The sequence below is a fragment of the Orycteropus afer genome, unplaced genomic scaffold (genome assembly GCF_000298275.1).
Source record: "Orycteropus afer afer isolate SDZICR_OR568_19922 unplaced genomic scaffold, OryAfe1.0 scaffold00043, whole genome shotgun sequence".
NCBI lineage: Eukaryota > Metazoa > Chordata > Mammalia > Tubulidentata > Orycteropodidae > Orycteropus > Orycteropus afer.
Window position 1 is genome coordinate 9898732 of NW_006921630.1, and position 11379 is coordinate 9910110.

An 11379-nucleotide genomic window follows, 5' to 3' on the forward strand; every position below is an offset into this window, starting at 1 on the left:
CTTGAGATGCAATATTGAAGGATTCTATGGGAAAAATATTGAACGGCATAGGAAGGATCAAAAGATGAGGGAAGGATACACAGTCTCTGTACCAAAAACAATTAGTCAGTGTTCAACTATTTCAAGAAGTAGCAATATGGTCAAGAACCAGTAGTATTGAAGGGAAAAGTCTAAGCTCACTGAAGTCATTTACCAAAAACGAGGCTCCAGGAATTGACAGAATACCTATTGAGATGTTTCAACAAATGGATGCAGTGCTAGAAGGGCTCACTTGTCTATGCCAAGAAATTTGTAAGACAGCTACCTGAACAACAGACTAGAATAGCTCCGTATCTGTGCCCTTTCCAAAGAAAGGTGACCCAACAGAATGCAGAAATTATTAATATCACACATAAGTAAAATTTTGCTGAAGATAATTCAAAGAACCATCTCAGCAGTAATCAACAGGGGATTTTATTGATGATGTCAGATGGATCTTGGCTGAAAGTAGAGAATATGAGAAAGATATTTATGTGTTTTATTGACTATGCAAAGGCCTTTGACTGTATGGATCATAACAAATTATGGATGTTTCAAAGAGTGAGAATTCCAGAACACTTGTATTCATGAGGAACCTATGCATAGACTAAGAAGCGGTTGTTTTGTTTGAATAGAACAAGGGGATACTGCATGGTTTATAATTAGGAAAGGTGTGTGTCAGGGTTATATCTTTTGTCTATAGTTATCCAACCAGTATACTGAGCAAATAATCTGAGAAGCTGGATTGTATGAAGAAGAATGCTGTAGCTGAGAGGAGGAAGATTCATTAACAACCTGCAATATGCAGATGACACAACCTTGCTTGCTAAAAATGAAAAGGTCTTGAAGCACTTACTGATAAAGATCAAAACCACAGCCTTCAGTATGAATTATACTTCCATATCAAGAAAACAAAAATCCTCACAACTAGACTAATAAGTAATATCATGATAAAGAGAAAAGACTGAAGCTGTCAAGGATTTCATTTTACTTGGATCCACAATCAATGCCCATGGAAGCAGCAATCAAAAAATCAAATGGCATATTGCATTGGACAAATCTTCCTCAAAAGATATTTTCAAAGTATTCAAAACAAAGATGCCACTTTGAGGATAAAGGTGTGCCTGACCCAAGCCCTGGTATTTTCAGTCACGTCATATGCATGCAAAAGCTTGACAATAAATAAAGAAGACCTCAGAAGAACTGATACATTTGAATTATGCATTGAATTAAAGAATAGCGTCTATAACATGGACTGCTGGAAAAACGAACAAATCGTTCTTGGAGGACGTACAGCCAGAATGCTCCTTAGAAGTGAAGATGACGAGATTTCATCTCTAGTAATTTGGCCATGTTGTCAGGAGAGATCAGTCTCTGCAGAAGGACATGATGCTTGGTGGAGGGTCAGTGAAAAAGAGGAAGACCCTCAGTGATATGGATTGACACAGTAGTTGCAACAATGGGCTCAAAGATTACAACAATGACGAGGATGATGCAGGACTGGGCAGTGTTACTTTCTGTTGTTCATATTGTCACTGTGAGTCAGAACTGACTCAACAACATCTAAGAACAACAATAATTTTATAAAGAACTACAATGTCCATCTGACTTAGGGTTTGGGGCAAGTACATATCTCACTGAGGATGTGGTAGTGAAGAATCTGACCACATGCCTCCACAAAACATAGCTTGATTTCACTGTGGGAACAACCCAATCTGGGCTGGAAGGAGAGGCTAGGTACCCACTCCCTAGCCACAACTGGAGTGTTTAGGAGCAGACTTTTGGCTCACTGCAGTTTTTATTTTATTTTATTTTTTTAAGGAGCTCTGGTGGTGCTATAGTTAAGACATTGGGTTGCTAACCAAAAGGTTGGCAGTTGGAACCCACCAGCCACTCCAGAGGAGAAAGATGAGGCAGTCTGCTTGGAAACCATATGGCAGTCACTATGCGTTGGAATCGACTTGATGGCAGTGGGTTTGGGTTTTGGGTCTCTTCACTGAGTTTCACATGTTTTTCTGTTGTGTTTGTTACTTTGGCATTCCCTTGTCATCTGCCTCTCCCTTCACCCATGTTAGCACTCCCTGCTTAGATCATTCCCCAAGTTCCCCTCCCATCATGTGGCTAACCCTTTGGGCCTCCTCTTTCCTCATGGAAATATTTTAAACCGTCACCAGCCCTGCTATGTGCTTTCATAGCACCCTGTACTTCTCCTTCCTAATGCTGACCACAATTACAATTACATAATTTATTTGGTGCATATTAGCCTGTCTCTTTCATCAAGCTACAAGCTCCAAAAGGCTGGACACTTGTCTCTGGTATTCACTGACTAATCCTTAATATGCATAAGGCTTAGCATATAGCAGGAGCTCCACAAATAAGTGATAATGAATGGGTGGATAAATGAATGAAAAATGAATCCCAGAAGCCAGCTATCATCTACATAAACCAGCTAGCTCTTTAGTGGCATTTTTGTCCTGTTTCTCATTCCATATTTTTTCACTTTTCTCCTTTGCAGGATTTCCCCATATCTTCTCCTATATACTAACAATACAAAAATTCAACTAGAAAGTCATGATGTATCCTGATTCTTGAGAAACTTAATCTTGTCAGGACTGTGACTTACACACATATCCACAATACCCTCCATGCTCTCTGGCAGGGCAATTTAAATTTACTTTGGGATGGTCCATGTGATATCAAGAGAAGTAGATTAAGTAGTGTCATCTTCTTGATGGTAGACTCCAGTTTAGATTTCACTTTGGCAATTTCTCCAGCTGAACTATTCACTACAGAGAATCCTGTGTTCATAATCCTGCCCCCTCTCTGCCTTTTTGCCTTGGGAATTTTCTTTTCTTGTTAGGCCACCAGTTAACTGAATGAGCAAGTAACCTGATAACCAAAACAAACCAAACTCATTGCCATCGAATCGAATCCAACTCGTTTCTAGAGGATCTCTAAGGAAGTAGATTGCCCAGTCTTCCTTCAGAGGAGTGGTCGGTGGGTTTGAACCACAGCCTTCTGGTTAGCAGTGAAATGAATTAGGCACTATGCCACCAGAACTCCAAAGTAACCAGATGTTGTTGTTGTTATGTGCCATCGAGTTGGATCCGACTCATAGTGACACCTCCTTGGGTTTCTGAGGCAGTATCACTACAGAAGTAGTTTGCCCCATCTTCCTTCCGAGGAGTGGCTGGTGGGTTTGAACCTCCAGCCTTCTGGTTAGCAGTCAAGTGTCTTAGCCAGTATGCTACCAGAGCTCCCAAGTAACCAGATAGAAACTCTTAAAAGGAAGTAGTATTTATATTAAATCAATCTTTTCTCCTGATGACAAGTGCTCACAGAACTAAGACTGTGCTTGGGCCCTGGAAAGAGAAATGGAGGAGGGAGAAGAGAGTAAGGGCAGAATAGGGATTTCTCCTGAGTCATGGCTCACACCACAATCCCTATTTTTTTTCTTCATGTTTCTCTCCTCAGTAGAATAACAACCCAACTGTTCTTCTGGTCCCATTTGACTAGGGATCAGATTGAACAACCACAGGCGGCTACGTAGGAAACATTTTCCAAAATAATTTTCTGGAGTCCTGCTGTGTTTGGGTCAACCTTCAGATTTCCTGACAATATGACTTTGTTCTCATTTCCTCCTGATACCTGATACAGTGCTACGGCTATTGGGCTGGGCACCATCAAATGCCCCATTCTCAAAGTCCCAAAGGTAAATTGTCATTATGAAGGAAACAATAGCCCAAGTTTATGTGTGGAGAGTATATATTCAAGAATGTCGTGTTTAATTTCCTTGCTTCCATGAATAGTTTTCAAAATGAATAGCTTCAAGATTCCTGTGATATATATATATTTTTTCTTTAAATAGCATATCAGTGTTCCCCACTTCAGCCTAAATAATGAAATAATAAATCATTTGAGAAATTCAAACCTGTCTGGGTGTGCATGACAGAAAGGTAGACAAGAATTACTTTGGGTGGGGATTTTGGTGGCAGGAGTGTATATCCCGGAGGGGGTATGGGACTGGCTATCTCAGACATCACTAGACTCCTTTCTTGGCCCCAGGGACTGGGCCTGAGCCTATGGGCATGAAATCTGCAAATTGAAGCTACAACAGCTGGTTTTCAAAACTGGAGAAGATGTAAGCAGCATAATTCTGATAACAAGCTGACAAAGGGTAACTGAAAGTGGGAAGAAGGAACATTCTGTCTGCTTCTGTGCATACTACTGTGGCATTTGGGGCATGTGACTGCTTGTCACTGCTTTGGGAACACTGGGAGGCAGTAGCAGTAACACAGACATCAGCACTGTCATGGTGGGCCCAGTGGTGCCAAGGTGTCCTCTAGTGACTTCTCAGGCAATGAACACCAATAAGGGGGTCAGAAAAGAAAGCACGTGGCAGATGGCATGTGGTAGCATGTGTGCACATGGGAGTAACTGAAGAGTCCCACAAATGAATTTTGGGCAGAGATTTCACAGAGAGCAGTGAAGAGTATAGAAGTAGTGAAACAGTGACTACTATTGATAATACAACTCTATTTGTACTCACAGTCAGGTAAAAACAGAGTCACAGGGAAAACAGAGTTTAAAGTAGAATTATAAAATGTCAAAGATAGGAAGGACCTTACCTAGTCAGAATCCTTGTTTCACAGCCCATTAGCAACATAGCTGGGAGCAGGACTCAGTTCTCTCAAGTCCCAGCCCATGACATATATGGACTCCTCACATTCTTGAAATGCTTGTAGAGCATTAAGGGTTTCTGTTGTTTATGGGAAGAAAATGTCTTCCTGGTACATCTTACTTTGAGCAAAGTCCAGTAATGCTTAAAGTCATATGGAACTTGTAGTGCTTTTGAGTGCACTGTTGAGAAAGACTTGTTAGGTGGAGCCCTGCTAGTATTTACTGCAAGAAGGAGCTTCTTTGACTGGGGCTCAGCAAGGAAAAAGTGTAGCCTGATAGAAACAACAGTTCATGGTATATTCAATATTCTTTGCCAATACCTTAATTCAAATGCATCAGTTCTTCTGAGGTCTTCCTTATTCATTGTCCAGCTTTTGCATGGATATGAAACAATTGAAAATACCATGGCTTGGGTCAGGCACACCTTAGTCCTCAAAGTGACACCACTGCTTTATAACACTTTAAAGAGGTCTTTTGCAACAGCAGATTTACCCAGTGCAATATGTCATTTGATTTCTTGACTGCTGCTTCCATGGGCATTGATTGTAGAATTAAAATTAAGTAAAGTGAAATCCTTGACAATTTCAATCATTTCTTATTTATCATGATGTTGAAAGGAGACAAGGACTTCAAGAGCCAACAGAGAGAGAAAGCCTTCCTCTAAAGCCTGCACCTTGAGTTGAGACTTGTAGCCTCCTAAACTGTGAGAGAACAAATTTTTGCTTTTTGAAGCCATCCACTTGTGATATTTCAACACTAGATTATAGCAACACTAGATAACTAAGACAGCAGGAATCCAGATTATTGGTCACCAGAAATTCTTATTTTTCCCTGAATTAGTCTGACACTTGTTAAGATTCTAGAGTGGCACTGCTCAATAAACTAGACACTAATCTTATATGGGTATTTGAACTTAAATAAAGTAGAAAATTTATTTCTTTAGTCATACTAACCACATTTCAAGTGTTCAATAACCACACGTGATTAGTGGCCACCATATTAGACAGTACAGAACCTTTCCAACATCACATAAAATTCTATTGAAGAATGGTGGGCTAGAGGGTTTAAAAGAGTCTTAAAATTCAATTTAAATTTCCATAAAAAAAGACAGTTTGGATTTAGGAGCACGTGAAGAGAATGGGGAGCTTTCAGGGAACTTGAGATGGTTTCACAAATGCCTTCTTCTGATGTCCAACTCTTTCTTCTCATGGAAGAGAAAGATTCACTAGCCTAGACAGTGGTCACGATACTTTTTGTGTAAAGGGCCAGATGTTAAATATTTTAAGTTTAGAGGCTAAGAAGCCAAATCAAAGATATTATGTAGGAATTGTATAGCAAGAGAGCAAATGAATTGCTAAAAAATTTTTGTTGATAAAATTCAACTTTATTTTTGAACACTGGAATTTCAATTTCATATAATGTTTACATAATGAAATATTATCCTTCTTTTGTATATTTCCCAACAATTTAAAAATATAAAACACTTGTTTAGCCAATAGGCTGTCCAATAACAAGTGGTGGGTCAGATTTCGCCTGTGGACAGTACTTTGCCTACCCCTAGCCTAAGATACCAACTGACCTACTCCCTAGGTAGGACAGGATGTTGCAGAGTAGAAGAACAGAAGTAATCCATGCTAGATGACTGGCTGGCTTCTCTCAGGAGCCAATTTTTAGAGATCATATGAAAATAGGATAGGTTGCTTGTGCAAGGTATGTGGAAACCTCCTTCATGGAGCAAGAGTGACATCTGAGTCACACTTAGATTTGGGAACTGTTACTCAAGATGAAGATGATTACACTTCCTCCATCCAAGGGAAGCACTTTAGGGAAGGAAGAAATCACTGAGACACAAGGAAGAAACTAAAGAATTAGTCTCCTGAGTCAGCCAGCCCTACAAAGGAGGTTATAGAGGCTTCTCAGAAGAATTTTTAGAGAGATGAGGACTGGAAGGTGAAGTCCGTAGAACCTGAAAGTCTTTTCTCTGTCCCTACAGCCAGTCACTAGAAGCACTGGTGGTATAGTGCCTAAGATAATTAACTGCTAAACAGAAATTTTGTTGTTGTTATGTGCCCTCGAGTCAAACCCGACTCATAGCAACCCCTCCTTGGGTTTCCGAGGCAGTATCACTACGGAAGTAGGAATGCCCAACCTTCCTTCCGAGGAGTGGCTGGTGGGTTTGAACTGCCAGCCGTCTGGTTAGCAGGCAAGTGTCTTAGCCACTATGCGGTTCAAACCCACCAGCCACTCCTCGGAAGGAAGGTTGGGCATTCCTACTTCTGTAGATACTGCCTCGGAAACCCAAGGAGGGGTCGCTATGAGTCGGGGCCGACTCGATGGCAAACAACAACAACAACAACAACAAAACAGAAATTTGGCAGTTCAAACCCACCAGCCACTCCACAGAAGGAAGACTGGGCAATCTACTTCCATTAAGATTTACTGCCTTGGAAACTCAGTGGGGTTGCTATGAGTCAGAATCAACTCAGTGGCAATGAGTGAGTGAGTGTGAGTAATACCCAGTCACCTTCTTACCCTGAAAAGGATCACTAGAGGGTGTTGGAGGAGAAAGAGATGGGAAAGAAATAATGCAGATGTTTGTACCACATCTGCAAAAGAAAAGAAAGAGATAGTTTTTTGGGGAAGAGTGACACAAAAATGTGAGGGAATAGAGAGGTGAAGAAGTTAAGGGCATCCTTTAGGTAGATGAAAGACTTGAGGACCACTGTTTAATATAAAGAATATTCACTAGACCAGGAATTACTCCACCAAGATTTTTTGCCTTAGTTTTATATATAGTCCCTATCATCTTGGTACCATATTTCCCCATTTTTAAAAAATAGGGAAAATGATACATTTCTCTCCTGCTGCTGGGAAAGAAAGAAAGAAGAAAAGAAAGAATGAAAGCAGGGGGAGGGAAGAAGAGAGGGGGGAGGGAGAAAGAAAGAAAGGAAGGAAGAAAGAAAGAGAAAGGAGGGAGGACACGAGGAAGAAATGAAGGAAGGAAGGGAAAAGAAAGAAGGAAGGGAGGGAGGAAAGAAATCTCTTTGAAAGATTGATGCATTTGTTTACTTTTTTTAATCTAACGTTTTAGATTTCCCACTCACTCCTGTATCTCTCTTGTTCCCACTCATGAAATCTTTATCTCCCAACAAAAATGAATTTGCAATTGACTCCTCTGAAAACCTGGGGTACCTGTGTGTACTTTTACAATATTTTGCTCTGACTGTTTTCCTCACCAAAATTGAAATTCCTCAAGGGTTGACATTTCATTGCTCTGCATAGCCCCAGGACCTAGCACATTCCTAGCATTTAATAAGTAGTGAAATGTTTGCTGTAGGAGTGAGTGAATACACTGGTCATTCCATCACTAAGCCTATAAGTTAGATCAACATGTTGGGAAAATAACAGGGAGTGGTGAGAACTGCATCAGAATGCATGCCCAATTTTACACATTAAAATTTTTTTAAAAAGAATCTTTAAGCTCTTTTTTGGCCAAATAAAGTATATCTGCAAGCTAAATTCAATCTACGTTGTTGTTGTTATGTGCCATTGAATCAGACCTGACTCATAGCGACCCCTCCTTGGGTTTCTGAGGCGGTATCACTACGGAAGTAGGTTGCCCCATCTTCCTTCTGAGGAGTGGCTGGTGGGTTTGAACCACCAGCCTTCTGGTTAGCAGTCAAGTGCCTTAGCCACTATGCTACCAGAGCTCCCAAATTCAATCTATAGACCTCCAGTTTATGACTTACTAAAGGCAGTGCAGAAACTGTTATTCCCAAGTGAGAAGCATTAGATTAAGGAACTTAAAACACATAGTTAGTGAATCAGAACAAACATCCTGGTCTCCAGTCTTAGCCCACAGTTTTTCCTCTCAAGTATGCGGTTGTTTCAAGAGAGATTTACCATTAGAAAATGAACAGTTTGTGGGCTTAAGGACAAGAAACTCATGAAACTTTCCTGAGGGTGAGTAGATAGGCCTTTCCTTACAGTTCCGTCCCTACCTTTCTGCATTCTACCCTTTGATCAATGTTGACATTCCATCCTGTTGTCCAGAGAGTGGGACCCACTTACATTGTACAGGAGGAGGAGTTTAGATTAACAATGTGTAACAAAGCCTCCCTCAAGTGAACTAGCTAAAAAGAAGCATGGAGGAAAAGAAAATGGAACAAAACCTATATTGAAGCTGTTTGCTACTGCTCAGTTCTGAGAGGGATGATGCAGAGAGTTAGAGAACTCTAAGATGTTATAACCAGTCCTAGGACTCGACTGCTGACCAGAAGACTGGCGGTTCAAACCCACCAGCCACTCCTCAGAAGGAAGATGGGGCAATCTACTTCCATAGTGATACTCCCTCGGAAATCCAAGGAGGGGTCGTTATGAGTCAGGTCAGACTCGACGGCAAATAACAATAACAACAGGTTTCGTGTTATATGACTCATATTTTTCTAAGGTGGACATGTTTCCTTTAGTACAACTTCTGCTCTAGTGGGAATCAGCAGTTCATGTTCTTACACATTTATTCAGGGTTAACAAACTGGTCTGCATCACTGTTATTGACATCATCATCACCATCACTGTCACCATCCACATACTTCTTTTTAGTGCCTCAGAGTTTACAAAATGTTTTCATATTCATTCTCTTATTCCATGCTTACAACAGCCTTCTGAAGACAGTCCTGCTGTTAGAATCATGTTGTTGTTAGTTGCAATTGAGTTGGCTCCAACTCATAGTGACCCTATGTACAACAGAATGAAACACTGCCCAGTCATATGCCATCTTCACAATTCTTCCTATACCTGAGCCCATCATTGTAGCCACTGTGTCAATCCATCTTATTGAGGGTCTTCCCCTTTTTTGCTGACCCTCCACTTTACCACCCATGATCCTTCTCCAGGGAATTGTCCCCTCTCACAACATGACCCAAGTAAGTGAGATGTCTGGCCATTCTCCCTTCCAAGGAGCATTCCAGATGCACTTCTTCCAGGACAGATTTGTTTGTTCTTTTGGCAGTCATGGTATTTTCAGTAATCTTCACCAACAGCACAACTCAAAAGCATCAACTCTTCTTCGATCTTGTTTAGTCATTGTCCAGCTTTCACATGCACATAAGACTATTGAAATTACCATGGCTTGGGTTAGGCACACCTTACTCTTCAAAGAGACATCTTTGACCGCACTTTAAGAGGTCTTTTGCAGCAGATTTGCCCAGTGAAATACGATATGCTGCTTTGATAGGTGTTGATTGTGGATCCAAGTAATATGAAATCTTGGATAATTTCAACCTTTCCTCCATTTATTGTGATGCTCCTTGTTGGTCCACTTGTGAGAATTTTCATTTTCTTTAAGTTGAGGTATAATCCATACTAAAGACTGTTGTCTTCAATCTTCATCAGTGAGTGCCTCAAGTCATTTTCACTTTCAGCAAGCAAGGTTGTATTGTCTGCATGTTGCAGGTTGTTAATTAGTCTTTCTCCAATCCTGAGGCCATGTTCTTCTTCATATAGTCCAGGTTCTCAGTTATTTGCTCAGCGTACAGATTAAATAAATATGATGAAAGGATACAACCCTGATACACTCTCTTCCTGATTTTAAACCATGCTGTATGCCCTTGTTCTGTATGAACAACAGCCTCCTCGTCTATGCACAGATTCCTCATGAGAACAATTAAGTGTTCAGAAATTCCCATTCTTCACAACGTTATCCATAATTTGTTATGATTCACAGACTTGAATGGTTTTGCATAGTCAATAAAGCACAAGTAAACATCTTTCTGGTATTCTTTGCTTTTAGCCAAGACCCATCTGACATCAGCAATAATATCTCTTTCCACATCCTCTTCTGAATCTAACTTGCATTTCTGGAAATTCCCTATCAACATACTGCTACAACCGTTTTTGAATTATCTTCAGCAGAATTTTACTTGCGTGTGATATTAATGGTATTATTCAGTAATTTCCACATTGTGCTGAATCACCTTTCTTTGGAATTTCTACAAATATGGATCTCTTCTGCTCAGTTGGCCAGGTAGCTTTCTTCCACATTTCTTGGCATAGATGAGTAAGTGCCTCCAGTGCGGCATCCATTTGTTGAAAGATCACAGTGGGTATTCCGTCGATAGCTAGAGCTTGTTTTTTTGTCCAATCCTCAGTGCAGCTTTGACTTCTTTCTTCACTACCATTAGTTCTTGATCATATGCTGCCTCCTGAAGTAGTTGAACATCAACCAATTCTTTTTTGTACTATGACTTTGTGTATTTCTTCCATCTTCTTTTGAAGCCTTCTGCATCGTTCAATATTTTGCCCATAGAATCAGTCACTATTGCAACTCAAGGCTTGAATTTTTTCCTCAGTTCTTTCAGCTTGAGGAATGCTGAGCATGTTCTTTCCTTTTGGTTTTCTAACTCCAGGCCTTTGCACATTTCATTATAATAATTGACTTTGGCTTCTCAAGCTGCTCTTTGAAATACTCTGTTTAGCTCTTTTATGTTCTCATTTCTTCCACTTTCTTTAGCTATGCTCCATTCAAGAGCAAGTTTCAGAGTCTCATTCAAACTCTCTTTTGGTCTTTTCTCCCATTCCTGTCTCTTTAATGACCTTTTGTTTTCTTCATGCATGGTGTTCTTGATGTCATCTCACAAATCATCTGGTCTTTGATGACTGGTGTTCAGTGCATCAAATTTA